Source organism: Ambystoma mexicanum, chromosome 3p, assembly GCF_040938575.1.
Source record: "Ambystoma mexicanum isolate Mex_15411 chromosome 3p, UKY_AmexF1_1, whole genome shotgun sequence".
Taxonomy (NCBI): Eukaryota; Metazoa; Chordata; class Amphibia; order Caudata; family Ambystomatidae; genus Ambystoma; species Ambystoma mexicanum.
This window is the reverse complement of record NC_090925.1, coordinates 572,970,896-572,997,881: the sequence shown is the minus strand read 5'-3', so window position 1 is coordinate 572,997,881 and position 26,986 is coordinate 572,970,896.

Below are 26,986 nucleotides of genomic sequence, written 5' to 3'. Positions count from 1 at the left end.
TGAGTGCCCCCATAAGCGGCAGCACCATACTGCATTGTGCCATGCCACCGACGGAGCCCCCACTGAGATCCCGGGCCCTGCGATGGTGAAATGAAGTTCCGGGATCAGAGGTGTTAAAGAATGAAAAATTATGAACAGATCATCCACGCCGGTGCCCCTTTGTTCTCCAGGGCCTTGCGGTGGAAATTATGCAGTGCTCACTGGTCCCAGCGAGATCCCGGGCCGACAAGTAAAGAGCTCTGTGTCAGAGCAATGGATGCATGTAAAGTGCCCTCACAGATTCTGGGCTTTCAAGGCGGTGAACTGTGAAGGCTCCATGTCGGAGCAATGAAAATTAATAATGCAGCAGTACATAGGTCTGCAACCTCGCTGTGCATGCGGCCCCAACAGTGATCCTGGGCCCCAACGGCAGTGAATAGTAACGTGCTCCATGTTTGAACGAAATGTAAGTCCTAACGCTCTATGCTGCACACTGTGTATGTGTGTGTACGGGGCAGGAGGCGGTGATTGTTTTGATTTGCTCCACATCAGAGCCCATATTGCAAGGTGAATATGGCCCTCTGCAAACCCCGGGCTGCACAACGGTGTCAGGTAAAGAGCTCTGTGTGGGAGCTATGTGAAAAGAAGAGTAAAGAGCTGGGAAAAGAGGCCACCAGCACAAAAGTGATCCAGTGTGATTCTTCACAGCATGCTGCAAGGTCAGGCAGCTAATGGCCCGGACTGCCTGCCACTAAAGTTACCCTACCTGCCCTACAAGTGGCCTCGCCACCGTGCCACACCTACACCCTGGGCCATGGACTGTTATTCTTAATACCCTTCCACTAGTGTCACCCTGCCCCCAGTGTTACCCTACCACTGATGTGCGTTCACCTGCCTGGGGGAGAGAACTATGTGGCAAGTGGCCTCATTGCCCTGTGACTGGTGTCGCCCTTCCAGCCCTGCAAGTGGCTCCAACAATCTGCCACTGGCGTGCGCCCTGCCGGACCCGCAATCCATGGGCCAGGCCGATGTGGCCCTGGGGGCGATTCCTGCCATCAGCAAACTGGGACATCACTGGCACTATCGTCCTGCCTGAAAGAAGGGATGATGGGACTGCCCAGGACTGCTTCAGCCCCATCTTCAACAGGGATTCCTGCCGGGAGGAGAAGTGGTGCAGCCCAGACACCGTATCACCCATGTCTGGTCAACCAACACAGGCCGCCCTGACACCCGCCACCAAGCTAAGGGTTGCAGCTCCTCACGAGTGCTTGTGCACCCCCCTGGAGAAAAGTGACACTCCTGACTGGGGGAGCATGGCCACAAAGGGGGGTGAGTGTTATGCTGTCACCCCAGGCCCTTTAAACGTCACATGGCACTGTTACCCTTCTCTCGCTGCCTGCCCCTATATGAAGGGACTAAGTCGATGTGGCCCCTGGTACCCGCCAGGTGCGGCTTTGCCGGCCTGTGAACTATATCATCAATGGACCTGTGGAAGTGACTATCCTGAATGGACACTGATGGAACTGGTCTCCTGCAGTTCTGCAATTGCTTAAAGAGGACTCAGTAAACACCTTTTGATGCTGTGAGCCTGCATATTAGCTACATTCTTAAAGTGACCTCAGTAAAGAACTGGTACGTGAAGCTATGATTCCGCCGTTTATAGGTGTGCTATATATGGTGCCAGCAGCTAACAAAGGCGTCATTCATTGGTTGCAGTTCTACACCCCAGTTTAACAAAGGGTTTTTTAACATGTGGTCAAACTGCCAACATTACACCGGCGGTACACCCACCGCAACTGTCACCTACGGGTTATGTGTAGATATGCGTTGTATGTTTATGAATATGTGAGCCCCATGTGTGTAGCAGTGGCATATCCTATTTTTTGTTTGTCCCACGACTCTGAAGTAGCCCAAGTAATGTTGTTCTGTAACGGTGGAGGGAATCATATATGTTGTAGTAACATTTGTTTGTTTGTTATGAAAAATGGAGGAGTGTTGTGTTGTGACTCTCCCACATGTGTTGCAGCTGAAGGAGAAAATGTTAGAAGGCATTGAATGGGGTAATACCGAAATCACCAAAAAAGGCCTTGGCACTGGAGTGGGGGGAGTTAAAAGGTTAAGGGGATGTGTCCCTGCCACGTGTATTGCCCTTTTAAGATGGGCCATGACTGTGTCATGGCCCAATATAAAAGAAAAGAAGCCTTGCAGGCACGTGCAGTAGACCGGCTGCAGACTCCAAGATGAAATGACCCGAGTCAGTGTCTCATTTCAGGCCTGCAGGCCCACACCGTGTGAGCACAGACTTGCCCTCTTGCCAGCAAGGTGGCCAGGGTCTGCATGTGCTGGGTAAGGCCTGCCCTGCCCCCATCCAAGACAGGGTGTCCCCCGGCAACCCCCTCAGACACTGGGCCTCTGTGGTGCTGGTGTCCAATAGCACACACAGGGGGCCGGCTTCATGTCCATGGCTGAACCGCCAACACTGCTGTTGGAGTATCATAGTGGTCCTCTTCCTAAATAACTTTTGGGATCTTAAACATCAAATGGCAGTTTTCAATTGTTCTACATGAAGTTCCTTTCTCAATGTACTCTGAGAGCTGGGATTACAAGTTCCAGCAGGCCACTTTCTTCCATATATTTACTTTCTCAATGAGATCTAGGAAATTGAACAGAGTTCCAACATGTACCCACTCTCTTTATAGAGTAGTTCTCATTGTACTTTAGGAACTCTGACTCCAAGTTCCAGAATCTAGTGGTTCTCTTTATGTTCAATATCTCATGATGTTCCAGGAACACTGACACCCAGTGTCCGCATGCAGTGTCTTCTTTAGGGACCACTTTTCAACGCCCTGTAGGAACTGTGTCCCAGAGTTCCAGCACACAGCCTTAAGTTCACTTTCTCAGTGTTCTAGGCACTTCACATCCAGGTTCTACCATACAGCACTTCTCTTACAATCCAGATTTTCAATACTAACGGTCAGGAAAAACATGATTCTATGAAAGACACAGAGGCAAAGTATTATACTTACTCTTTATTTCACAAACTCGAGCAGCAAACACAAGCAATAAAGTTTTAAGCAGCAAATTCAATAAAGAACTACAATTTCCTCGAACATGTTGTCTTTTGAAATTTTAACTCGAATGCTCGACGATGTGTCACATGCCCAAAATCCACCAATTGTGATGCCAGAGTCCCATCACCTCACAAGTCCATCCTAATTCTTCCTCTTTCTCTAGCTGACTCCTTGCAGCTTTCTGACATGTGGCGGAACACCTAAACCCTAGAAGGACGGTAAAGCAGAACTTGAAACAACCATCAATCCTCCAGTTAACTGCTGGGCACTGCCCCCTTCAATCCCGCACTCATCGATGAGGCCTCTCAGGAGCCTGCTGGCTTGACCTCTGCACCTGAAGTGACAGACCACGAACACAAATCATACTCGATCAATTATCCACGAGGGCAATCACATTTGTGCTTGCGCTGCAATGTTCTGGCCGCGCCACTAACACCTCTGCTGCTGCACTACTCCGATTTTGCCTCGAAGCGCATGCGCGATCTAGCTCTAAGCGATTTCATGGGTGGAATAATACTTTGCCTCTGTGTCTTTAATAGAATCATGACTTTCCTGAATATTAGTATGGAAAATCTGGATTCTGTGTCAAAACCGGAGGCTCGTATTATGCTTGTTTAAAGCTTACTTACTAACAATTAGGCTACCTGGTCAATAGACTTAAAGTAGAAAGTCTTAAAAGTAGACTTTCTTCAACCAATCTGCTGCCTTAAGAATGTCCTGCAGGTCGGCTCCTCGGGCAAAGGTGTGAGTAACCTAAGGGTGTCTTACTTACTAGTCCCCGGGGATCTATCAACCAGGCGGCCAGGACACAGCCATCGCTATTGGGTCCAGTTCCTGGGGGTGGACCAGTGAGGGAGGATCTCCCGGATGGGGGTCCTCAGGGAGTGGAAGTGGGACACTGACAGGTTAGACGTGCTATCCCTCTTCTTCTGACACCTTTTCAGCATCCTACCACGTATGACACTCTACTCTAAACCCCCCCACCTTTTCTGACACAAACACTTTTGCACACCACTAATGACAATGGACTAACACCAGACTGACATGTCCCAACACAATGGTCAGGCAAAGTCAGGCAATTTGACCAGAATCACACACATCTGATGGCCCTTTCCCGTCCCAACAGGGATAAAAGGTGGCGCACAAGAGTACAATACGAGCAAGGCAGACCGCACAATGAGACAGCTACCCAAGCACAGCAGTTCAAGAAGAGGAGAAAGGTGGCGAGAATCGAAGGGGTGACAAGGAGAGAAGCGACCTTGCCCTTTCCGAACCAGACCTGCGAAGCCTCCGTGAAAGGAATCGTAAGACTGCGAACAGTAGCCAGCGTGTGTTGCAGGAGATGTCAACGGTACACGAGGGCCTCCTCTGCTGATTACCAAGCCAGGGAGAGATGCCTACTACCGTGGTACCGTCCTTGACTCCAGAGACAAAAAAAGCCAAGCTGTTCATACCAGCCGGTGAGTTGAGGGGAGAGCCAATAAGAAGCTAAACTGTGTTGAACAAAAGTTGCAAACGGCTAATTGAGGAAAGTACAAAGAACTATTAACGAAAATGAGGAAAACCAGCTGCAGAGGGGTCCAGCACAACGTGAGTGCTCACACAAGAAACTCTGAATAATTCCCCTATTGTTAAAACTACCGTTACCAGAAAGTCTGAGGAAGGGCGCAAGGAAAAGGTCAAAGTGGTCAAACAGGGGTCTAGCAAAATCCTCTCTACCGTCAAAAGTCTTTGACAGGAACTTGATACAAAAGCTAAGGGAAGTGAATCCCACACCATAAGAAAGGAGAAAGAACTGTGCGTTTGGCAAGAGTGAGCCTGCCAGAGGGATTCCGATAGAACGGGGTGAACCCTGATGCCCCAAATGAGCATTGTGTTGACAAGAGTGAACCCGAGAGAGGGATGTCAACAGTGAACTGTTTAAAAAGAAATTAAGAATTGTGAATACCACAGGTGAAATTGTGACAGATGGAGGCAAACATTTGAGAAGGGTCTGAGCCCGGAAGATGGTGATCCAAGGGTGAAAAGCCATCACCCACCGACAAAAGCCATAGTTAACCCAGCCGAGGGAGGCAATCATTTAAGAAGGGTATGAGCCCGGAAGAGTGGGACCCAGGGGTGAAGAATCCTCACTCAAGGTGCAATACACAAGGAATTTTTGTTGTTGTTGTGAGCATATCAGGCCCTCGGAAGCAAAAGTTTTAACCACCGAAGGTCCTGATATTGCTAGGAACTTTTGTGGATCTGAGCCCGAAGAGGGAGATCCAGGGGTGAAAAGGCATCAGCCAAGGTACATACGGAGCAGAACATTTTTTGTTATTTCAAACACATCAGGTCCTGGGAGGCAAGAGACATTTTGTAGCAAAAGAGACTTCACCACCGATGGTCCTGATATCTGAGAGCAGAACTGTAGTCTTGTGCTGGGAAAGCTCGAGCGTGTGCTGTGCTCAGGAGTCCCGCCTTGTCCTGTGCTCAAAACATGGGGAAGGGAGTCCCCCGACTACCACATCCTGACATCATTTGTGAACACTTTTTTCTTTCTTATGAACATTATCCCACACTCTTTTTGTATTTAGTTGTAAGGATTGGCAATAGTGTTTTTTTTAGTATAGGCCCTTTTATTTGACAAGACGCCACTAGGGCTGCCTTATTATTATTTGATGGTTGCAGCCTGCTCCCATCTTAGATTTATGTTGAGATTAGGCATTTTTCCAACTTACCCATACACCCTTGACTGTGATCACTTGTGTCTGTCTTAACTGTTGCCACCATGAGTTCCTTACAAAGGCCTTAGAAGCCATAGCACCTGGCGTGGAATGCACCGCGAAACAGGATATATCTATGCCGGCCTCTTGCATGGACCACTTGACCCACCTTTCTAAGTTAGCAGTGGACACCGCCAGAAAGGGGTTGCAAAGAGAAATTAATACCTGGTATTCTCCCACAGTTTTGAGATGTGCAGTTTTTGTTTCAAATGTTTTCAGACTCTTAACCGGACAGAGCTTGGGCTGATCCAGGAAGGTGGAGAAAGTGGTTGTTCTGATCCCCGTTTTAGTTCTTCTCCTGATATGGAATGTGACTCCTTCCAGTGAATAATACTTGCTTTCTATCTCCAGAATGCCAACGTCCAACACTCTCTTACAGACTAGTAAACATAAGAGCATTGCTAACTTAGCCGACAATGCCTTTCTAGCCAACTCATCATTGTCTGGCCAGCTCAGGAAAAGCTGGAGGACATAATTCACGCCCCATAGATGCAAGTACTTAGGTATTGGTGCCTGGATTGACCTCACACCCCGGAGCAACCTAGCTGTCAAGGCGTGCTCACCAATCGGAGTGCCCTGAACCTATTCATGACCTAGTGAAATGGCCGATCTGAGCGTATTCACAGTCCTGTAAGCCTTCCCCTGCATGGCTAAGGCAGCTAAGAATGTTACTACATGAATTACATTTGCAGTAGCGGTATGCACGTTCCTAGCCAGGCCCCAGTGGTGTCATTTGTTCAAGGCTGCCCGTAGTAGTTAGTTATTTTAGGGGCCCAGGGCTCCCTGACAAAGCATTCAGCCTCTCCCAAAACCCCTTTTTTTCTCCAGGCACTCCTGAAATCACCCGGGCTACCATGAAGGATGTCGTCCCAGTTTGGGAGGAGAACTGGAGCTTTGCATGACAATGTGAGGAGATCCAGGAGATCCAGAAACCAAGCCTGGCTCCTTCAGGTTGGCGTCATCAGAATCAGCCTTACTTTCTGGCATCTCATATATGCCAACGTCCTCGCAATCATCGCGAAGGGGGGAAAGGCATAGTCTGTGTGAGACCCCCATTGCAGGAAGGCATCTCTGGCCACTGATTCTGGATCCGGTCTCCATCTGAAAAAATATTACATCTGCTGATTCAGTCTTGACACAAAAAGATCCATCCTGCAAGGGCCTCCCAGCTGCATCAACTTGGGGAATTCTGAATTGTTCAACCGGCAGTCGCTGAACTCCTTGATTTACCTGGAGTTCCAGTCTGCTACTTAGTTGGCCAACCTGGGAAGATATTCTGTGGGGACACTCAAGCCCTTGTTCAAGCAGAAGTGCCAGAAATGCTTGACCAGTTCCGCTAATATTCTGGACCTTGTTTCACCCAGTCGACTGATGTACCATGCAGCCGATACGTTGTCCTACTTCAAGACTATGCAACATTGCACTCTGTCCTGAGTGAGATACCTGATCACAAAAGAGCCCGCTGTTAAGATGGATTTCTGAACCCTGACATGGTGGGCAGAGGTTCAGAAGGCCAGCCTAGTTTCTTGGAACAAAGTAACCTTCTGGACAAGCCAGACCAACCAAAGTAGGATTGGTGGCAGTCAAGACTAGGTCTCAGGAGGGGTGAGGGTGATCGAAAGTCCACAATGAGCACACAAATTAACCAACACCACAAATTACTCTCAGGTGTATATATAAAAAATACATATACATTTATTAAAGGCCTTTTAACTCAAACAAAATGTGAAACCACAGCAATATTAACAATACTAACACAACACTATATTAGGAAACATATATATAGTAACTATTAGTCTAAAGTAATATCCAACAAGTAGATATCCACAACCTGAAACAAAAGGGGGTCATGCAGTACAGACATACTTTAGGCAGTGCTTCAACAACGCAAACCCTATCTAATAGGCAGTCCAATCCAGATGAAGTGTGGAGCCTTTTGCTCAAAATTACATGCAGCGCGGGAGCACTCGATCGTGTAGTTAAGTACAAAACGGGTCCCTTCAAGGGGCTATAGTGGCTCAGGAAGGTAGGTAAGGTGAAGAATAAAGTTCCTCTTTTCAAGGAGGGCCTACATAAGAGGGCAAAGCAATTTCCAGGAATCAGGAATAGGATGTAGCACAGGCTACCCTAACAAAGAAGGGTGGCCCTTAGGGGACACTCATGCGTAAAAGTCTATGGATGCACCGGGGCCACCGGTAAGTGTTGCAAGAACTCAGTGACCCTCAATGCACTCCGGACCAGACTTTCACCAGTCAAGTCCAGTTCGCTTGCAGGTTCCAGTCCAGTAGTTGGGCGTCTCTCCGGCTTTCATGGGCTGCGTTCCGAGACCTCAGTCAGTGGCGGGACAGTGGTGTTTTCTACGCTTCTGGGGAAGGGATCAGGCCAGTTCCACTGCAGCTCATCTTAGGGCACAGGAGAACACAGCAGCAAGGCACCCACAAAGCTCATCACCACAGCGGGGCCACAAGGGTACCGCGTAGGCTCAGGTTCAGGCAGACACTCCTAATTCCAGACCTAGGAATGCTAGGTGTACAAAACTCAGCATGGAAGTGCCTTCTACCAAGAGCTTGTGGTTCCCATAGTCTAAAGTCGAAACTCAAGAAGGTGGTGGTTCCAAGGCAAATGTCCCGTACGAGCTGGCCAGTTCACTGGGCGGTCCAGGAACCCATCCGAAAAAGCTTGTTTGCAGGTTAAGCAGGAGGTACTGAGAGTATTTAATCCCACTACTCCAACAGGTCAATGCGCCATTACAGGCCTTCTGTGATCGATGAGAAACAGGGGCTTTGACGGGACAACAGCAGGGTCAGAGTGCGAAACCTTCCTGTGGGTCACTAACGGTTCCACAGATCTGCTTCTTCAGTTCAGGATACTTTACTCCTTTACTAAGTTTGGTGTGAATTCAGAAGATCGACCTGGAATAGGTTTAGAGTGCCTTCTCCTTTGCGCCAAAATAAAGAGAAACCAATAAGAGTTCTGCTCATATGCAACCATTCCAGATGTGGACCAATCATGGACCATGGTGGTCCCAGTCATCCCAGCACACCAGACATCCTGGCACCCAGGATGTGTATTGGAACTAGACAGTACCAGGCAAATATCCACATACAAGGCATCCAGAAGCCCGTGAGATCTTCGGTTTGCGCGGTGGTATGCATGACCAAATAAGGAAATTCCCAGGTCTGATTGACCTGGGGAAGGTAAAGGAACAAATGGCCAAAGGACAGAACAAAGGACCTTGTGGCATGGCCATTATAGGCACTGGCTACTGTCCTGGGCCAAACGTGGTAAAAACGGTTTGGACCATAGAAAAGAGTCAAAACTGCTTTAAAAGTAACTGATGCCACTAGCTCTGTCCTGGGCACACTTATACATTCACCAAAAATCCTTTGAGGGTGCCCAGGGCCTTAAAAATGAAAAAGAGACCCGAGCACACTGTACTGGAAGGTACATTGTGCACTGATAAAATGTTGCCAAAAAATGGCAACAAAGTGAAATACTAAGGCAAACAATGTCTCCCAGTACTGACAGTCTGAAGGGCATGTCAGTTTACCCTTAACAAGATGAGCAAACGCCCAGCAGAGTACAGCAGGAGGCTAGGCTCCACTGGTAAAAGTCAGGCTAGGATGGTCAGACAAAAGCAAAAAGTTGTGGGGTTCACAACTGGAGGGAACATTACCTGTAAATCTTTCCTACCATTCTCCCTCCCATACCAAGGACAGGGGGGGACTAATCCACCCCTGGATGAGCTTCTTGTTCAGGTTGGTTAAACATTCTGGACAACTCATCAGCATTGCTCTGTTGGACACCTGGCCTATGCTCAATGGTGAAGTCAAACCCTTGCAGCCTTATGGACCACCTGAGCAACTTTGGATTCTCTCCCTTCATTTTTATGAGCAACATCAAGGGCTTATGGTCAATTTGCACAGTGAGGCGGGTCTGATAGAAGTAGTGCCTCAGCTTCCTTAGGGCCCACACAGCAGAGAATCATTCTTTCTCTACTGTAGAGTCAACCACCTGAGCTATCTGTCCTTAAACTGGCAACTGATGAATCCAATAGGGTGTTCCTTGCCTTTCTCATCTACCTTTGATAGTACAGCACCTATCCCAGTGTCAGAGGCATCCGTCTGCACAATAAAAGGTATTTTGTAGTCAGGGGCCCTTTAAGCGATTGAAGGCCTTCCCACACTCCTCAGACCAGTTGTGAGAGCAGTCACAGGGGCAGCTATGGTGCCATAGTTTGCCATGAGGTTCCTGTAATACCCAGTGAAACCTAAAAAGGCTCTTACTCCAGTAGAGTGGTGGGGGCAGACCAGCCCTGTACTGCTTATACTTTACTGGGTAGAGGCTGAATCCTCCCTCCACCTACTTCATGCCCAAGGTAGACTACTGAACCTTCACCAATCTGGAACTTGCTGGCCTTTATGGTCAAGTGGGCCTTCTGAAGAGCCTGCAACACAATCCTAAGATGTTTCACATCATCCTCCCAGGTGACTCTGAAAACTACTATATCATCCAGATATGCAAGACAGAATTCATCCAACCCATTAAGGACATGTTTCACAAGCCTCTGAAAAGTGGCAGGTGTATTTTTTAATCCAAATGGCACTACCCTGAACTGGTAAAGGCCTTCTGGAGTTGGGAATGCCGTCTTCTCCTTGGCCTGTTCTGCTAGGACCTTTTGCCAATACCATGCAGTGAGGTCAAATGTGCTGAGGTACTTGGAGGCACCCAAGGTATCCACCAGCTCATCAGTTCTAGGCATGGGGTATGCATCTGTCTTGGTGACAGCATTCAGAGCCCTGTAGTCCACACAGAACCTCAGCTCACAGGTACCTGCCTTTGGTACCAGAAACAAAGGACTGGACCAAGGACTGCTGGAGGGCTCAATCACACCAAGATCCAACATCTTGTTGACCTCTGTCTTGATGTAAGATCTCACCTTATCTGACATCCTGTATCTCCTACTTTTAGTAGGTACACTATCTCCTATGGCAATGCCATGTTTGCACCAAGGTGTCAAACCAGGAGCTAGGAAAAACAAGGGGGAGAAATGCCTCAGCAAACTTCTCACCTCATCTTGTTGAACAGAAGTAAGGCGAGGGGCCAATTTGACACCCTCAATTGAGTTGTCTGAAGGACTGCCTTGGAACAGGTCAGGACGAGGTTCTGATTCCTCCTATTCTATATTTGAAGCCAAGAGCAGTGCAGCAATTTCAACCCTAGGGATGAAAGCCTTCAGCCTATTCACATGGAACACTTTTGTAGCTTGTCCAGCCCCTTCACTAAATTGTTCACCTCACCCAGTGGCTCCACAATTCAGTAAGGGCCTGACCATTTATCCCATAAAGCTCTAGGCCTTATAGGGATCATGATCAGGACTTGCTGATCTGGGGTAAAGTTGGCAAAAGAAACCTTCTGGTCATACCAGCGCTTCACCAGAGCTTGCCCAGCCTTCAATTTATCACTGACCTGAGCCATCAGGAGGATCATTTTCTTCCTCAATTCTAGTACATAGTCCACTACATTGGTAGCAATAGGGGGAGTAGGCATCTCCCACCCCTCCTTGACTATAGCCAATGGTCCCCTAACAGGGTGACCAAAAAGAAGCTCAAAGGGGCTGAAGCCAATACCCTCTTGAGGTACTTCTCTGTAGGAAAATCTGTGCATGGAAGAAGGAGATCAGATTTTCTACTCTGGGGCTCTTAAAGAGCTCCAATTATGCTTTTGAGGGTTCTATTGAACCTCTCAACTAAGCCATTGGTTGTGGATGGTATGCTGAGGGAAGCTTATAAATGACCCCACACTCCTTCCACATGGCTTACAAGTACTTAGACATGATGTGTCTGCCCCTGTCAGACACAACTTCTTTAGGGAAGCCAACACAAGTAAATATGCCAAGCAAAGCTTTAGCAACTGACTTTGCAGTTACTGTTTTTAATGGGATGGCATCAGGATACCTGGTGCCATGGTCGACCGGTAGCTTGATAAACCTATTGCCTGAGGATGTCTGAGGGTCAAGGGGACCAACAATGTTAATCCCTACCCTTTCAAATGGTTCCCCCACAACTGGGAGCGGTACCAATGGAACCTGGATTGTTGTGCCACTTTTTCCAGATAACTGGCAGGTGGCACAACTCCTGCAGTGACTTTCTACCTGGATCCCCATCTTGGGCCAGTAGAAGTGCATGGCTAACCTTTATTTGGTTCTCTTGATGCGAAGGTGACCAGCAAGGGGGACTTCATACGCCAGCTGCAAGAGGAAGGGTATTATATGAAGGGTAACCACCAACCTCCTATGGTCTCCTCCTGTAGACTATGTGGGCTCACTGTACAGGAGCCCACCTTCCCAATAGATCCTATGCTTCCCAGCAGGTTCACCCTCAAGCTGGGAGTAAGCCTGTCTCCTAAGGCCTTCCAAATATGGGCACTCACGTTGGCCCTTACTAAACTCAGCCCTATCAGGACCACCTTCAACCTACAAATGTTTGAGTTCAGGATGGTATTGTGGATTGAGAATTTCAGGCAACACCTGTTCCTCGTCAGGTTCAGGTGTTTGGCCAACTATCTCCACCTCAGTGGTAGTTGAGTTAGGGGGAATGTTTTCTTTCCCTCTCTTGCCTTTCTTGACTCTTTTAGCCTTGGGTTTCCCCTTTGGCTTGGGCTTTGCCTTGGTCTTGGCTAAGGCAGCCCTTGTGTGTGACCTTGTGCATGGTCTCTCTGCTGTGTCATCCACAAGACCTAAGTCTCTGAGATCATTCCCCAGCAGGACCTTACCTTGGACTTGCCTCTGTATGCACTCCGGAATCCTGACCATTGTCCATTGATAGCAAGATTTACAAGCATTACTGCAAACTTGAGAGGGAGACCGTCGGCTAACTTGGTGGGCATCAGGGGAGCTCTGGCAAGCTCCTCTGAGTTTACCAAAGTGGAATCCACCACAGTTCTGCTGGCCGCAGTATCCCTAAGGGCAGGAGTATCTATTCCATTGATTAGCACACTGTCTTTAAAGTAGAGTTTGGTGTTATCTGGAATGCTAGTATAAGCCTCTGAGACCTTAGGCTCCAAGGAACCCAGGGAAACTAGGACTACCTCAGATTCTATCCCAGTGGGTAAGGAGTCTGTGGAGAAGGATGCACTTGTGATCTCTTCCTCCTCATAGGAGGGGAAGGGCAGACTCACAGAGTGGACCCCCAAGGTTTTTAACTTACATCTGGGGTCCCCCTTCACATGGCCACTTGCTTCACAAGCCACACACAATCCACTGGGTCTTGGGACGTAGGGAGGGTTATTGTAACCAGAGTTCTGTCTGGGAGTATAACCCCCAATACCCTGAACATTCTCTTGGGACTTACCCTCGTTTTTCTTTTTGTTGCTCTTTTTGGTAAAGTTTTATCATATCCCCAACCCTCCTTATCTGTGTTATTTTTCCCCTCCTCCTGCTTACCAGGAGTAGTATTGTCCTTATGGGACACTCTGTGTGACACCCACAAATCTGCTGCACTAGCTAGCTTATTAGGATCCATCTCCTTTGAATCAGCCAAGTGTTGCTTAAGCTCAGGGGAACAAGAGGCAAACATATGTTCAAGCTTGATCAAACATACACTCAAAGGTGGTAACCTTATAGCCTTCAACCCAGCCAGTCAAGGTCTTCAAAGAATCAGTAACATAGGACATGCAAGTGCTAACTTCTTTCTTTTTGTACTCGCTAAATCTTTTCAAGTATTGAGCAGGAGTCTACCCAAACTTTAAGATGAGAGTTTGCTTCAATTTTACAAAGTCTTTTCTATCAGCCTTTGACATTTCCATAATGGCACTGCAGCCAGAATGGGGTAGTCGACTGAGCAACCATGCAATCTTGTCAGCATCCACAACCTCTTGTACTTCACATGCATTCTCAAATGCAGTTAACCAGTCCATGATGTCATTCTTTTCATCATACATACTGAACAGATCTTTAGGGAACTGTGAATGAGAGCCAGACCCATTTCCAGATCCCTTGGAGGAGCCAGCTGTTGCCTGAATCTTGGCCAGTTCCAACTGATGATCCCTGTCCTTTTGTTTTTCCTTTTGCTCAACTCTCAGCTCTGCCATGTTGAACTCAAGCTCCTTCTGCTTAAACAGTAGATCTTGTTTCTTGAAGTCAAGCATGGCTTCAACATCAGAGCCAACAGACAAAACTTGGCACTCTTCACCATCCCTTTCTTCCTGGACCCCATGGATGTGGGGAGCGACAGCTTTGCTAGAGCGGTCAGTGAGAGCGGCCCCACCACATTCTGCTCTCTTATCTGAGGTATTGGCATAAAGCTGAGCCTCTTGCCAATCCATAATCCTTTGGATGATTTCACCTTTGGTACCTAGAGCGGATAAGCCTCTCTCAGTACACAAGATTCTCAGTGTCTCTGATTTGGAAGCTTTCAAAGTTATGTTAGTTATTGCCTCCAAGTTTTAAGATAGGTCTTTAGCCTTTATAGTTAAGTATCTACTAAGGTCACTATGTGTCCTGGGTAAGTGTAATCTGGGTACCGTTACCAGTGCGCAACACTGGGTACCTTCGATCCTATCCCACCGCTGTATACCAATTTGTTAATATGGATTTCTGAACTCTGACCGGGTGGGCAGAGGTTCAGAAGGCCAGCCTAGTTTCGAGGAACAAGGTAACCTTCTGGACAAGCCAGACCAATCAAGGTAGCATTGGCGGCGGTCAAGACTAGGTCTCAGGAGGGCTGAAGTCCACAATGAGCACACACAGTAACCAAAACCACAAATTGCTCTCAGTCAGGTGTATATATCAAAGTACATATACATTTATTAAAGGCCTTTTAAATCAAACACAAGGTGAAACCACAGCAATATTAACAATACTAACACAACACTATACTAGGAAACATATATACATTAACTATTAGTCTAAATAAATATTCAGCAAGTGGAGATCCACAACCTGAAACATAGTGGGGTCATACAGCGCAGATATCCTTTAGGCAGTCCAACAACTCAAACCCTACGAAGTGTGGAGCCTTGTGCTCAAAAGTACGTTCCGTTCGGGAGCACTCGATCATGCGGTCAAGAACAAAACTGGTCTCTTCAAGGGGCTGTAGTGGCTCAGGAACCTTTACCCAAAGGATTTAGGAAATGTGGATCCTGTGGCATGTGCAAATTTGCACATCCCAACACACAAACCTTTGACTCACGGGGAATGTCCTTCAAAATTACTGACATCATAAACTGTCGCAGCAAATATATTGTGTATGCGATCATCTGTATATGTGATAAAATATACATTGGAAGCACCAAAAGTGAACTACGATTTAGAATACGTAAACATTTCTATGGAATGAGCAAACTGGATACACCTTTACCATTGGCACAACGCTGGCAAAGAAACCATCAATTGGAAGACAAGACGAATTTGAGGTTCATTGGACTCAAATTGGTAACTCTAGGTGATAGAGGAGGAAATCGTGAAGCTCTACTTCGCCAGACCGAAGCTCGCATCATTTGTAAATTTCAGGCCACAGAATTTGGTTTAAATCAAGATCATGAGATGTCCCATTTCTTGTAGATAGCAAACCCTAAGAATTATGTGTATTTTCCAAATTGTTTCACCCCGTCTTTATTCCACAATAGTGTCACAGCAGTCATAGGAACCACAATCCAGTTCATGTTTTATTTAAATCAAAACGAACATTAGATAGCCATCTGAATGAATGCTCATACTAGAATTACAATGGTATTTCAACATAATATAGTACAAACTTCATTGACTGTGAGTAATTTATTCACACATAACTGGCAACAATCTCTCAATAAATAATATATGCAAATGTTACTGTCAACACCATAATATTTTACAACCTATCCCCAAAAACAGGAAGTTTGTTATAGTACAATACGTTTGGATATTAGCCCAGCCTATCCTCACAATTTATACTTGGGCACCCAGCTCAAATCGAGGCATGCTTTGCTTTGCATTGAGTTGCCACATTTTTTACTGAGTATCTCGCATAAGAGTTGGGTTCTGTTATATGATTTAGATGTTATTACGAACGCAACACTTACAGCCAACACAATTCATTATTTTCATACTTATTTTTCACTTTCATTTTGACTATGTGAGCATGTTGGTTCACCCTCATTCACTTCCCAGAACAGTATGTTCCAGCAGCCCTAAATATGGCGACCGTTTTTTGAGCAACAGACTTAGAACAACTAAAATAGTAAAGGGACTACAGCAACCATGGCAACCGCTTGTTTATATGAGACAGCGTTTTTCAGACGCTGTAACAGACGTTACGAGGTTGTACTGCAGCTTGAGAGGTAAGCACTCAGGGATGGGATCGCACGCCTGAGTGGATGCTGCAGACTTCAAATAATAACGCGACAGCATATGCGTTAATACCATTTTCAATGTCTTTCGAGTATTGGGCTTAGCCCTGGATGGAATGCACGCATGTCCTCAAATATTTGCCCCGGCTATTTTTCGAATATGGATGACGGAACCTCGATTACACGAGCCCGCATCAAACAATCGTGTTATGTGTTACATCTTGTATTTCCAATAATACACTCCACGTGCAGGCGGCCGAAACCAGATTTGAGTATACTTTATTTTGTCACTTCACCTATCAGTATTTCCATTTAGTTATCATTCTTTTATAATCGGCACGACCTTCACCCATTAAACCAGTTGGCAACCCCAACAAATAATAGACTGCATCCATTTCTGCACTTCCACTTCACTACTCCATGGATACCCGGCACAATCATTCCTTTAGGGCAAGACCTTCATGCTCCTTACCATACTTCTTATGCTAACAAGATACGAACGGAGACCTAAATTGATAACGTGTAAATACGGCATAGCCTTTAACCCAATACTTCTCACCAATTTCCGTAGGGGGATTTATCCCGTGAATTATTGGTTCAACAGATGGCAAAAAAAACTCTAATTGGAACATGGGTAAGGCTCTTTACGGGCACTAACCATGAAACATTGAATACTGACTCAGATGAATGCAAATTTATTGATAGCCATGTAATCTCACAATAATTTTTCCTTTCTCTTTTGTTTTCTTTTTTCTCAAAATATTCTTGTTCTCATTCTCACTCCCCAAACCTCCACTCCTTTTTTCCTCTCCCTGTTTTTCTGTGATGCCAACATCTTTTGCACAAAATTTGACTTTACTTGTGATGAAAAAATGTATGTTTGTTTTGACTCTTGATTTATTGATATGCAATCCGCAAATTGTAATATTTTTGTTTTGACTTGTATTTACGCTCTTGCACATACCAATCTAACTGCATTGAATGATATAAATATGATGTCAGTTATCAGCCCAGATTTGAAAAAGACACTGGTGTGTCGAAACACGTGTCATCTTGGAAGGGCTTTTGTATTTTCATTTATGCTAATGACTACAACTACATAAAGTCAACAACTAGTTACCTTACATTGGTGTGGCGCAATCTTTTTTTCTAAAAGGTGTGGGGAACCCTTTTTACTGGTTGGTATAAGACCCAGTTATGACAATCACACTTTCTGCAATAGCCTTTTCCTACAAGTTGATTATTAGCCCACTCCCCAGATGTTTATGGTTTATCTTAACCTGTTAATGTACTGTAAAATAGAACAGACCTTAAGTAAATACTTTTATTATCTGATTGGAATATTGTGTGTAACTGTTTTTAGTGGCTGTTTTTATGCAAATACTTTTGTATCTCCGGAATAAATGTGTATTCATTCATTCAAATACTTTAATCATGGTAACAATGTGTGGAGCTTATACTTGATATTACCAGGGATTTCCAATGTTTGGGTTTTCCATGTATAATTTGATTGAATATTAATGATAATGCTGGACCTAACAGATATCTGGAGAGCACACTATCCTTCAACATCAAGCAACACATTGCAATCACACTTCTATGGGCAATATACCCAGATAGAGGCATCTTTGTCATCCAGAATACTAATGAAGGAATCTATATCTGAAATGCCTCATCTGACACTCTCAACCATCATTCTTCTATTGAGATACTTATGCCTGTAGAGACTGTACCATATGAAAACAGAATGGACTTTCGATCTACTATTACATGAATATTATTATTCGCAAGGGAGCTTAAGAAGCAAAACATGCTCAAATATCGAATCTTCAAAATAAATCAAGTCAGACTATGTTTGGAAAACTCAAAGTCTTTAACAGTGACATTTGAGTCAATGTTCAGGTGGAAACATTTTGTGAGGACAGATGCTCAGAAACAGGGGTGTTGCTTGGTCTGGAAAAGATCTGGGGTTAAGCTAATGTCGGGACGAGCCAACCTTTAGGTTGTAGCCTCTGAGCTTTTATCCGGTGCTACAACAAAAAGTCCTGGGTCTATGGCCCCCTGAGCCGCACCCCTAGCAACGCCTGTCCACAAAAACTATACAGTTATATAACGGAAGTAACAAGATTCGGAAAGTCCTATCTCTTCCATCAACAGAAAAGGCAGCACATAAACAAGAAAGGAAAATAAAGGGGAAATGCAGACTATAGACAGATGATCCAGGACAGATCCTGGGGGTATTGAGCACATTATATTCAGATCGCTACACCTGCCAAGCGGTTGAACAGAATCAGACACTTAATATCTACACAACAATACATCGCTGACTGAACTCTCTCCCAAAGAATCATACATTCTGGAAACAGACTTTAGAAAAGATTATTGCCATCAACAGCCTAACTAGAAGATAATGCTGAGGTCCCAAGTAGTATTTTCACAGCGCCTTTTAGTGGGTTTTTATCAATACTTTTTGAAGAAATGTCTAACGACAATAAAAAACAACACACCTGGAACAAAGCTAAATTAGCATTTTAGTCTCTCTTTATCTATTGTTCCACCTTCTATTCTAACTCATTTAGCTGGTTCTGAGGCAACTACCTATTTCTATCACGATCTCTGTGCTTTTAATACCCCTCTATTTATTTCATTCTGAAATTCTGCTCTTCCGACTCATTCCACATTCTCTGCCCTCTCTGCTGATGATGCTGCAACTTCTCCTTCCTCTTCTCAATACGATTTATCCTGCTTCTTCTTTCTCTCGCTACTGCAAACCCCCTGCAACCTGGCTCTCTTCCCATCTTCAGTCAATGCAGTGAGTCCTTCGTCCTCTTGAGCGCTGCTGGTGCAAGTCCCTCTCTGAATCTGATTCCCTCATTCATCGTATCATTCTCTCTATGACAAGGCTCTTCTTGCAGCTAAGTGTAATTATTACTCTGACCTTCTGCATGCCCAATCTGCTCACCCCTGGCATCTTTTTACAGTCTCTTTCTTGTCTCCTAACACTGCCTGCCCCTGGTCATTCCCTGTACTCTACTCTTACTGCTTCTGACTTTGCAACATATTTTTCTATTAAATGTGCTTCTCTTCATGCTGCCATAGATCCTCAACATGTTTCCTGCTTGCTTTAAGAATGCTTCTATTCTACCTATTCTTAAGAAGCTATCTCTTGACCCCTCTCTTACTTCTAACTTCCATCCAATTTCTCTTCTTCCCCATCCCTCCAAATTACTCGAGCGACTATTCTATACTCAGGTTTCTACCTTTGTTAATGATAACTCTATTCTTTCCTCTCTCCAGTATGGCACGTCACTCAACTGAGACTGCTCTTCTCACAGTTTGTGATTCCTTGCTCTCTGCTCGTTACACGAAGCATTCCTCTCTTCTCATACTTATAGATATGTCTGTGGCTTTCGACATACTTGATCACACTCTGCTCTTGGCTTCTTTTGGGTTTATTGACTCTGTTCTTGCTTGGTTTCATTCCTATCTCTCTAATCATACTTCTTCTGTCTCCTAGGCTGGTTCCTCCTCTGAAACTTTTCCCCTTCTTCATGGTTCCCCCCAAGGCTCTGCTCTTGGCTCATTTTCTCTTCTCCCTTTATACTCCTCTTCTTGCTGCAATAATCTCATCCTTTGGGATTTCCCACCACTTTGATGCTGATGACACACAACTTTCTCTCTCTTGCTCTTCATTTACTATGTCTATCCGCGATAACTTATCTTCCTGTTTGCTTGCTTTCAAATCTTAAATGTCAGACCACTTTCTTGTGATAAACCCGTTTAGAACTGACGTTCTGTTCCTCCCTGTCACTGCTATTACCACCCGCCCCGAACCTCCTCGGTCTCTTACCCTCCTTCCTCTCTATCTCTTTCCAGCACTGTTTGTAATCTCAGACTTTACCTTGACACTGATTTATCCTTTTCACTTCACATTTCTACTATTTCCCATTCTTGTTGCTTCCATCTCTTTAATATTCGTGAAGACTTTTTTCTCCCCAGTGCTATGCGCGAAGCATGAAGAAGCTACGACTCAGCAGCTCCTTCTTCTGAATCCTGAAGGAACAGAGACTGCCTAACTCAATATGCTTCTGTATCAAAATCCTCAAACATGAAATACAGAACTTCTACTCAGAGATGTGGTTGAGCGTTCCATTTACTTCCTAAGTTATGAAGAGATGTTTCCTTAGCATACCAGCCATACCCTGTTTGATCCAACTACCCACAGGTAGTCCCAAGGGGAGCCATCAGAGAAATACCCACGCAGGGTTGCATAAGTATTTAGGCTGCTTAAGACACAGCAACCACATTGCGACTAGCTTCAAGGACTGCTTTGTGCTCCACTCCAGATACGACTCGACACTTGGGATGCAAGTACCGGCAGGGTCTCCAAACTGATGCACTGATGAAGGAAGGCCAATTGAGTTTAGTGACCGCCTGTAATGCTCACCTGGTTCCCACGGGGGCGCTGGTCTAGTCTGGATTCTAGCGTGATGCGCAGGACCCGGAACACCGATTGGACAGGACCTCCAAATCGTGCTTGCCTGGCCCATAGGAATATCCTTCTGCAGATGAGAAAGGCGATTAACAGTCTGTAGAATAGTGTGCTAGCTCCCCCCATTTCCCCTTCGTTCCTCTCTAACTTCCTCCAAACCCCGGTTTAAGCTCACCTTATGGTTTGGAAGGATGAACTCTCCATCCTGCTTCTGGTGCAGGGGCGCGCGTTCGTCCAGTTACTTCACTGGTTTTCAGAATGGCGCTGGCAAAATCCACTTGACTTTCCTGAGCGATGCGCCGTAAGTATGAAAGTTCAAAGTTCAAGTGAGGCCCCCTTTATGTTGTCTTTCTAACCTGTGATCTGTCCTTTATTTCAGGTGCAGAATGAAGGCGATGCGTCGAGGGGTTAAACTGCCGAGGTGAGTAGTGATGAGGGCGATCCCTCTAAATGTCCTTATCATTCCCTAGAAATGTCTTTTGTCCTTTCCCCATAGGGGCCGGGGTACGGTACCTGCCAACGGGGCGGCGCCGACCCGAAATGTGGAAGAAAAGGCGGTAAGTATTATGGCTGTTAATCAGGATTTCCTTCTGTGTTCCTTCTGCTCACCTTTAGTTTCTTCTTCTCTCCCCTAGGTGCAGAGATGTGGCGTCCAATGCTGACAGCCGCGATGGAGCTGGGAGATGTCTCGAGGACAGGTGAGTGAAGCGTGGCGCAGCAGCGAGCAACGCAATGCTTTTAAATGGAAGTCTTTCTTCAGGGATGCTGGCGAGAAGATTCCGGATGCAGGTAAGAAGTTTGAAATAGTCCTTGGTTTTCACCTTTCTCTTCTCTTCCTTCCTTGCAGGTCTTCCAGGTTCGAGGCGGGCGTGGCTGGAGTCCAGGAGCAGGAGCAGACACGGTGAGCGTTAAGCTGCAGGAAGCAGAACAACGCGAAGCATGAGCTGCTGTCTGGGCGTGGCTTAAATAGCCTCCAAAGAAGTCCCAGGTATGTATCCTTCCCCAACTAGGTATGTATCCTTCCCTGGCCACGCCCGAGTGAAAAAATAGTCCCTATGAAAAAATAGTCCCTTTCAGGTCTCAGGGAGGCCTGAAGCGTGCAGCATGGTCTGCATCAGGTAAGTGCACAAAACACCTCGCCTATGGTGCCAGGACTGATGTCCAACATGAGCCTGGCGCCAAAGGCGCCAGGACTGAGTCCAAAGAGCCCCTATAAGGGGCCGCTGGGCTTTTACCCGAGGGCATGATGCCTGCTTCCGGGGGTGCTGGGCCTGGCCTGGTGCTCCGGGGGTAGGCATCATGACAGCACTCCCCCCCAAGGCCCCTCCCAAGTTCGTTACTTCTGGAGGTTTCGGTTTGTTAGGGAAATTCCGATGGAACCTTTTTACCAGCCGAGGTGCATGTACGTGATCACTGGGTTCCCAAGACCTTTCCTGAGGCCCGTATCCTTTCCAATCAATTAGATAGAAAAGTTTTGATTTTGAGATCTTAGAATCCAAAATGTTCTTCACCTCGAATTCAGGTTCCCCATCTATCTGAATCGGTTCTGGTGGCTTTGTTAATCTGGTTCCTGGGTGCACTGGTTTCAAAAGTGGCACATGAAAAACGGGGTGAATCCTCATGTTAGCTGGTAGATCGAGCTTGACTGCCACTGGGTTGATTATAGCTTTGATCGAGTAAGGGCCTAAATACCTTGGATTAAAAGTTCGAGGCCCCTTGAGTGATAGGTGTTTGGTAGCCAACCATACTTGATCCCCTGTTTGGTATGGAGGCGCCTCTCTTCGATGCAGATCCGCATTCTTTTTGTATTTCCCTTTCGCATGTTGCAAATGTGCAGTTGCATCCTTGAAGGCTTGAGTAATCGTAGAATGCAAATGGTCCACTGCTGGCATTTCAAGGCTCAGAGGTGAGTCCAAGTCTGAAGTACGAGGGTGATGTCCATATAGGGTATAAAAGGGGCTCTGACCAGTTCCAGAGTGTATCGAGTTATTGTATGCATATTCAGCCACCCATAAAATGTCCTTCCAATTACCCTCCGATTGGTGCAACATACATCGTAGATATTGTTCAAGGGTCTGGTTCGTTCTCTCCGTCTGACCATCGGTCTGTGGGTGGTGGCTGGTCAAGAGTCTTACGTCGATTTGTGCCAGTTGACAACACTTTTTCCAAAAATGAGAAATAAACTGGCTTCCCCGATCGGAGACTAGTATGGACGGGAATCCATGCAAACGGATATTTTCGAGGAATTCCTTGGCAAGAACAAAGGCTGAAGGTAATCCTTTCAACGGAATAAAGTGGGCCATTTTGGAAAATAAATCCACCACGACCAGAATAGTATTGTAACCATTACAAGAGGGCAGGTCTGTGATAAAATCTAGTGACGGGGTGTGCCAAGGTGCTGGTGGAATGTCTAAGGGCTGAAGAAGACCGGCGGGTCTTGTCTTTTGACCTTTGTTTTGGGCACAAACTCCACAGGACATCACAAAAGATTTAATAATCTTTCGCCAGGAAGGCCACCAGAATTGCCGTTTAACCTTTTCCTCTGTTTTGGCAATGCCAGGATGTCCTTCCATCAGGGTATCATGACGGGAAATAACCAGTTCTTGCAATTTCTTTTCTGTCAAAAATAAGCGTCCTTGGAAGTAAGGTAAGCCATCCTTGACTGAAAAGTTAGACCTCCTTTTGATCCAATCCTGCAAGGCTGAAGAGTCCAGGAATTGTTTCACTCGTGCTTGAATGTCTTCAAGGGTTTGTAAAGTGGTTATCCCCAAAATTCTTTGTTCGGGAATTATCGGCACAGGTTCTAAGTTTGTGTCTATTTCTTCCATTCCAATTCGGGATAGAGCGTCCGCCTTACCATTCTCATAGTCGGGGCGGTAGGTGATTATAAAATCGAACTCAGCAAAGAACAAAGCCCATCAGAGCTGTCGAGACGATTGAGCCTTGGCAGTTTTTAAATATTGTAAATTTCGGTGATCAGTTATCACGGTGATGGTATGCCGGGCGCCGAGGAGATAATGCCGCCAAGCCTTAAAGGCGGACTTAATGGCTAATAGTTCCTTATCGGTGATCGCATAATTTATCTCCGGCGGCGAGAACTTCCTGGACCAAAATGCTACGGGGTGCAGTTGGTTGGTTTCAGGGTCTCTCTGAGACAGGACAGCTCCCATGGCTAAGCTGGACGCGTCGGTTTCGACTATATATGGGAGATCGGGACGCGGGTGCTTTAAAATAGGTGCGGACGTGAACTTAGCTTTCAACTCATGAAAGGCCTGTTCGGCTTCCTCGGTCCATTCAAAACGTTTATTTTTTCGCAAGAGTGCAGTGATGGATTGCACCACACGTGAAAACTCCGGGATAAACCTGCGATAAAAGTTGGCAAAACCAAGCATGCTTTGGACACCTTTCACCGAACTAGGTGATGGCCATTTGAGGATGGCATCCACTTTCCGTGAATCCATTCGGACCCCTTTAGGTGTCAGGATGAATCCGAGAAACTCAACCTCGGTGGTATGGAAAACACATTTTTACAGCTTGGCAAACAGTTTGTGCTGGCGCAGTTACTCTAGGACGGCCCTGACATGCTTTCTGTGTTCAGATTCCGAAGAGGAGTACACAAGAATGTCATCGATATACATGACAACACAGACATCGATGAGTTCCCGAAGGACATCGTTCATGAAGAATTGGAAGGCTGCCGGCGCGTTGCACAACCCGAAAGGCATCACCTGGTATTCGAATAGTCCATATTTTGTACGGAAGGCCGTTTCCCATTCGTCGCCTTCTTTTACTAGTACCAGATGATAAGCCCCCCTGAGATCTAACTTGGTGTATACGCAAGCGTCCTTCACCTGGTCAAGGAGTTCAGGGATCAGAGGCAGAGGATAACGATTTTTAACAGTTATCTGGTTCAATGCGCGGCAATCGATACAAGTTCTAAGGTTGCCTTCTTTTTTAGGCACGAAGAACAAAGCTGAGGATGCCGGGGGCTTTGACGGGCGAATGAAACCATTGGCGAGGTATTGATCTAAATATTGTCTCAAATGCAGATTCTCTGGTTCAGTAAGGGCGTAAATCCTGCTACAAGGGGGTTGTGCACCGGGCACCAGATCGATTTGGCAATCGTACGATCTCTGGGGAGGTAACGTGTTGGCCTGTTCCTTTTGGAAGACGTCCTGAAAGTCTTGGTACTCTGGAGGTAGTTGCACGGGGACAGAGGTTACTGATGCTAGATTAATCTTTGGATTTTCTGGGTAGCAGGTTTGTGCACAATCCGGGAAGGTTATTCTCTTCGCTCGCCAATCAATTCGAGGATTATGTGTCTCTAACCAAGGGATTCCGAGAATAAGCTGAAACTGTGGAGCCTTCATTACATCAAACACAACTGCCTCCCGATGGCCATCCGGACCTACAAGTGTCACCTCAGCTGTGGAATGTGTTACCGGTCCAGAGGCAATTTCGGTTCCATCTACTGTGGTGATGACATCTTTGTTGGTTTTAGGACGCAGAGGGAGGTTTATCCTAGAGACCAATTCTCGATCCACATAGTTTCCTATAGCCCCGCTATCGATGTATGCCTTTATAGCATGCAACCGTTTAGGCTGTTCCGGATCTACGAGGACCATTGGCACAATGAAATGCGAGGTCTGAGAGTTGCGTGGTCTTTTCCCGATACAGAGTTTCCATGGATTTTATCAGCGGCTCCTACCACCTTCTTGGGCGGCTTAACCGGGCAATCTCGTAGAAAGTGTCCAGAGGACCCACAATAAAGGCATAATTGCATCTGTCGTCTTCTTTCCCGTTCTTTTTGAGTTAGGGGTCCTTTAACCCCTCCGATTTGCATAGGCTCCGAGGCATCAGCCCCCTTGGGGTTAGCGTGGGTCTTGGCCAACACCCGGGTTTCAAACTTGGACCGATCTGCTTTCCTGTTTTGCAGCCTGTGATCCAATTGGACCACTAAGTCTATATATTCAGTGCATTCTTGGGGCGGATTTACAACTTGTGCCAGGACATCTTTCAGTTCTCCGCATAGACCTCGATAGAATAATGTGATTCTTTTATCCTCTGGCCAACCAGTTTCCACAATTAGTCTATTGAAGGTTGCAATGTAGGATAGAAGGTCTTGATTGCCCTGTCGCAGAGATAGAAGTTCGTCATCCAGAGCCTGTCCCTGGGAGTGTCGAGCAAATAACCTTTCCATGCTTGTTTGAAATCCTTGAAAATCACGAAGAATCGGGTCATCTTGAGTTACCAGTGGGACTGACCAATCGGCAGCACAGCCGCTGAGATATGACAACACAAAGGCTACCTTGGTCTGATCATTAGGGAAGGCCCCAGGTCTGCATAGGAAGTGCAAACGACACTGATTCATGAATACGGCAAATCGTTTGGGGTCCCCAGCAAAGCGTTCAGGTGGGGCCAGCGGCATGTTTCGAGGTAGATTCATCTGCACCGGGTTACTGGAAACCACAGGAGCGGGGTTCCCCCCGGAACCGGGTAAAGGAGTTTGTCCAGCGTGACCTTGCAAAAGCTGTCTAGCCAGGTCATCAGCTCTATCCTTTATTACAATCACTTCCCTCCTGAGGGCACTAGTCTCTTGACGAGCGGCGTGTACTTCGGCCCGTAATTCCCCCAGTAATTGGGCCAACTGGTCAGTTTCGGAAGTTTCCATAGCGCCTGGGTGGGAATTTGTAGGAAGGCTTCACGTTCTGTAACGCTCACCTGGTTCCCACGGGGGCGCTGGTCTAGTCTGGATTGCTGTGGCCTCTTCTAGCGTGATGCGCAGGACCCGGAACACCGATTGGACAGCACCTCCAAATCGTGCTTGCCTGTCCCGTAGGAATATCCTTCTGCAGATGAGAAAGGGGATTAAAAGTCTGCAGAATAGTGTGCTAGCTCCCCACTTTCCCCCTTCGTTCCTCTCTAACTTCCTCCAAACCCCGGTTTAAGCTCACCTTTTGGTTTGGAAGGATGAACTCTCCATCCTGCTTCTGGTGCAGGGGCGCGATTTCGTCCAGTTACTTCACTGGTTTTCAGAATGGCGCTGGCAAAATCCACTTGACTTTCCTGAGCGATGCGCCGTAAGTATGAAAGTTCAAAGTCCAAGTGAGGCCCCCTTTATGTTGTCTTTCTAACCTGTGATCTGTCCTTTATTTCAGGTGCAGAATGAAGGCGATGCGTCGAGGGGTTAAACTGCCGAGGTGAGTAGTGATGAGGGCGATCCCTCTAAATGTCCTTATCATTCCCCAGAAATGTCTCTTGTCCTTTCCCCATAGGGGCCGGGGTACGGTACCTGCCAACGGGGCGGCGCCGACCCGAAATGTGGAAGAAAAGGCGGTAAGTATTATGGCTGT